Source organism: Passer montanus, unplaced genomic scaffold (assembly GCF_014805655.1).
Source record: "Passer montanus isolate IOZ18808 unplaced genomic scaffold, ASM1480565v1 scaffold114, whole genome shotgun sequence".
In the NCBI taxonomy this organism is placed as follows: domain Eukaryota; kingdom Metazoa; phylum Chordata; class Aves; order Passeriformes; family Passeridae; genus Passer; species Passer montanus.
In genome coordinates this window covers 564522-569039 of record NW_024358058.1, presented here as the reverse complement: position 1 = coordinate 569039, position 4518 = coordinate 564522, and the positions used below count along the sequence as shown (strand labels likewise).

General features: G+C 48.1%; 1 long non-coding RNA gene across 1 annotated transcript; it reads left to right on the top strand.

Annotated features, from left to right (window-relative positions):
• Nucleotides 1-641: 641 nt before the first annotated feature.
• On the top strand, nt 642-4192 carry LOC120496397. Its single transcript, XR_005626297.1, has 3 exons — nt 642-767; nt 2545-2668; nt 3675-4192. It is a non-coding gene; the product is annotated as an uncharacterized LOC120496397 (long non-coding RNA).
• Nucleotides 4193-4518: the final 326 nt, after the last annotated feature.

The window sequence follows — 4518 nt, the reverse complement described above, 5'->3', positions numbered from 1 at the left end:
GGGGCAGTGTGGAAGTAAGAGTTGTTAATTTTGATTCTCTAGAAATAAAGAGATCTGGAACACTGATAAAAAAAGAAACACAATCATCTCACCATTCAAAAGAAGCAGGTGAGGTGCTGAAGTCTAGAACTTCTGACATTTACTAGAGAGTCAAAGCTGATTCATTAACTCATTATAACTCATTAACTCTGGCAAAGCCTAGAGATATTTATAGACTGAAACCCAATGTATTACTGAAAAAAGCTCATCCCTGAAAAACGGAGGCCTGGGATCAATCCCCCACACAGCAACTCCTTTAGTCACTTCAGTCAAGGATGGGGACTGTCCCCCTCTGCTCTGCAGCCTCACCTCCAGGGCTGGGGCACTCTGGGCACCACGAGATCAGAAGGATCCAAAGCTGGAGATCCTGCGGTTCTGTGGCTCAGGTACCCTGATCGCTGTCATGGAGCCAGAGCTCCACACGGGCTGCAAAGCAAACCAAGGCACCCTGACTGTTGGCCAAGGCAAAGCAAACCCTGGCACCCTGACTGTTGGCCACCAGCCTGAAAGCATCAGTCACCGATGGCATCTGTGCCCGCACAGCCCCGGAGGCACGGAGCCCGGGCCGGGCCCGGCGGGCTGCTCCGCGGCCTGCAGAGGGAGCCCCGGCCGGCCCAGCGCTGAGGGAGCCGCAGCAACGCCCACACGGGGGGAAAATCATGCCGTGGTGATAAAGCGACTGTGTGAAGTCACAGAGGTACTGCCTGGCAATAAGCGCATTGTTGGAGGTTAGGAATTTTCCTTTTATTTTTCTTTCTGTCAGGGAATTTTCTCCCATTTGTTGCCTGATGGTCAGTGGCAATACTTCAGAGACAAAAAACGTGCTGAGAGGAGGAGGAGGGGCAAGGGTGCCGGGGTCGGCTGTCACTTGTCTCTGCCCCAGCACGGGAAAAGGTGGTTCTGGGCAGGCCGCGCTCTCGAAGAAGGAGTCTGGACTCTTGCTTTTTGGTCTTCAGTTGAGTTTATTGTTCCTTATCTACAAAGTTTTTCTGTCTGTCCAGCCGAGGTCTGATCAGCAAGACAGCCAAGGGCACTCTCTCCCGCCCACAGGGCGGTTGTCTCTTTTATAGTGAAAACTACATATTAGATATTTACCTTCTATTTCCAATACTTTTCGCCCTTGTTGGCAAGTGCACTTTCACTATGAACCAATCCACACATGCCAACATCAACCTGAACATGGATGCCAAGGAGAAGAAAGAAGAAGGACAGGGCACGCCCAAATCCCTCCATCTTTGAACCCCTGACCCCCATGTACAGGATTCCAAACCCCCCTGTACAACATACAAAACCCCCCTGTACAGCGCTCCAAAGTTTTTCCCTTCACCCTGTGATTCCTACTACTATGCTACTTAAAGTTTTGTGGCCTGTAATTCTTCATATCAGGTTGGCAATTTGCTCTATGAATTAAGATCGAATTTCCAGGTGTCTCTGGCTTCCTGCCAGGGTCTCTGAGCCCCTGCCAGGGCTTTGAGACATCCAGGGCATCCAGAGAGATGCTCTGGGTTCCGACACAAGGGTGCAGTTTGCTACCCCCCCTTAGCTGGGGGCTTCCTCTTGGGAAGGGCAGAGACACTGCGAGGCTTTGGCTGGGCCCGGGCTGGGCTCACTCCTGGCTCGCCCTCGGGCCGCGGGTGAGCTGGTCAGGCTGGGGCTGCGGGGAGAATTCGCTGCCACCGCCGAGTTCTGTCCTGCACGGCTTTCTCCTTGGGGTGGGCTGCTGCTCTCAAGAGCAGCTGTTGAACTGGGGGGGACCTTTCCAACACCCCACCTCACTGGGAAGGGGATCCCTCAGGAGGGAGCGTCTCTGGCTGCTTGGGGCAGCTGCTCGTGTGTGTCCTTGGCAGACACCTGTCTTTGAAACCAAGACACATTCAGGTCTGTCCAGCAGGATATCCTGTCTCCAATGGTGCTTACAAGCAAATGCTGAGGAAAGAGGCAGCACACAATCCTCCCTCACAAGTCCCTCTGCTTCAACTGTCAGCCCCCAGAATAACCCAAGCCTGTCATAATTTGTCCTTTGGTAAAGCTCAGAACATCTCTGAGCACTTGCTCAGTCTGCTTTTTTTTCCCATTTAACTTTCTGTAGGCGAAACATCCTTGAGCATCCCACAGATACAGAGCCTATTCCCGGGATCCTCGCCCCCTCCCTCTGCGTGGAAGCCATCTCCTCACAGCCTCACTGGCAAGCCAAGCTCGTGCAGTACAGCAAACAATCAGTTCCTATTCAGTGGCTTTGTGCCACTTCAGATCCAGTATTTGGTTTAAATCATCTCTCCAGGTTGAAGAGTTCCAGCCTGCTCAGCCATTCCTGCAGTGGCAGATCTGCTTTTGATTATCAAAAATGTTTTTTGTTATAGTCACCAGCCCCAAGCCCTCCCCACTTCCTAGATAACTTCTCCAAGAATCACAGAATTGTTAAGGCTGGAAAAGACTTCTAAGACCATTAAGTCCAACCGTCTACCCAGCTCCAGCACCATGCTCACCACTAACCCATGTCCTCAGGTGCCACATCCAGGGATAGAGACTCCACCTCTGCCCTGTGTCAGGGCCTGACAACCCCTCCTGTGAAGCAATGTCTTGAAGACAAGAGGAACAGAACTGCATGCCAACTGTATCCTGAGCGCAGGTGAATCACTATAATTACATAAAATAGTAGCATAATGTCTCTGTCCTCTATTTTTGTTCTTGATGTCTGACATTTTATAAGCCAATGCTCTGCAACATCATAAACTCCAATATTTTGCTCCTGGGTGGTGACGGCCAGCATAGTTTCTCATCTTGTGGAAAAGCCAGGAGAGTTTCCCCCAGGCTTTACTTCTATATGTTAACTATTCAATCATGCATGATGGCTTCCTGTAACTCCTCACATTTGCCCTACAGAACTGTGGATTATGTCACCTCCCTGCTCGTCTATTTTTCAGATAATGAATATACTGGCCCAGACCTCACTGTGAAGTTTAAAACACACTGTGTGACTCATGCCACACCATGTCACCAGCATTACTTCCTATAATCTAGCCAAAATAGCTCCTCACACAAGAGGGCGAATTCAACAGAAAACCCACCAGAAACAACCCAAATATCTTAATCTCTAACCAATTCATTCCAAATTTCACTGTGGTTCTAACAGACATTAATGTATAGAGGCAATGGTGTGCTGGATCCCAGCACCTCTTACAGCCAAGAAATTAAGATTCAATTAATATCATACTATTACAGAGCTGTAAGTGATACATGTATTTCAAGAACAATATATATACAATTTTGTTTTCCCAGTGGTCCATGAAAACTATGGGAATTGAAGTCTTCAGTCCTAGAAGGGATTTCTCCCTATATGAACCACACAGTTTATTCCAAGAGGGAATCTGGTGGCCCCATAGTTCTCACCTTCTCTACACTACAGGCACAGACAGCATTTCAAACAACGTTTCCTAGCTTAAAACCCTTACTGACAATCTTGATTTGGAGCAAGAGTAACAAAAGGTGGCACATGAGGTCTACAGACTTGCTATCAGTGGCATTAAACATGGACCAGGTAAAGAATTGTTGCAGTAGGCAAGGAGGGCTTATCATTGGGAAGTGTTTATTATGGGAGCTGGGTAATGGTCCTGTTCTTCCCCTGTCCTCTGCAGAACTACTCCTGTGACCATGGAGCATTCAACAAAGGTTATGAGTATTATCTGTTACAGCACAAGTATCTCTGCCTTTGATTGGAGCTCCTGGACAGCTCACAGGACTCCTTCCTCCAAACATCCCATCCTACACTTGGCAGTAATTTGGTCCTTGCCCTTAGAAGTAAATCCTTTGGCTTAAGGTAAATATCTAACCTATTTTCCTTTTATTTTACTTCTTGTTATAACTTCACTTTGTGATCTTCATGGCAAAAGATGAAGTAGGTCATTATTGCATACGTCAAATTAGCCTGGAGAAATTAGCCTGGGGAAAGAAGGCTCAGGAAGGACCTTGTGGTTCTCCACAACTCCCTGACAGGAGGGGGCAGCCAGGTGGGGGTCAGGCTGTGCTCCCAGGGAACAAGGGACAGGAGGAGAGAAATAGCTTCAACTTGTTCCAGGGGAGGTTCATGTTGGATATTAGGGGGAAATTCTGCCTGGAAGGGGTTGTCAGTCCTGACACAGGCTGCCCAATGCATTGGTGGAGTCACCATTCCTGGAAATGTCTCAAAACCACGTGAATGTGGTACTTAGTGACACAGACTTGATGATCTTAAAAGTCTTTTTCAACCTAAACAATTCTGTGATTCTAGGAAATGCTAATGACAGGGTGGGTTGGAGATGTTACAGCACCATGTGTACTGATGGTCAGTCTAGGCAATATTTTACTCTCCCAAAGCTTCACAAACTGACATTTTTTTCTTCAAGATGTCAAATCTTGAAGAAAAAAATCTACTCCTTTATCAGAGCTCCTGACCTGTACCCAGTGCAGGCAAGCCTCATGCTTTCAGAAAGAGAACAAAAC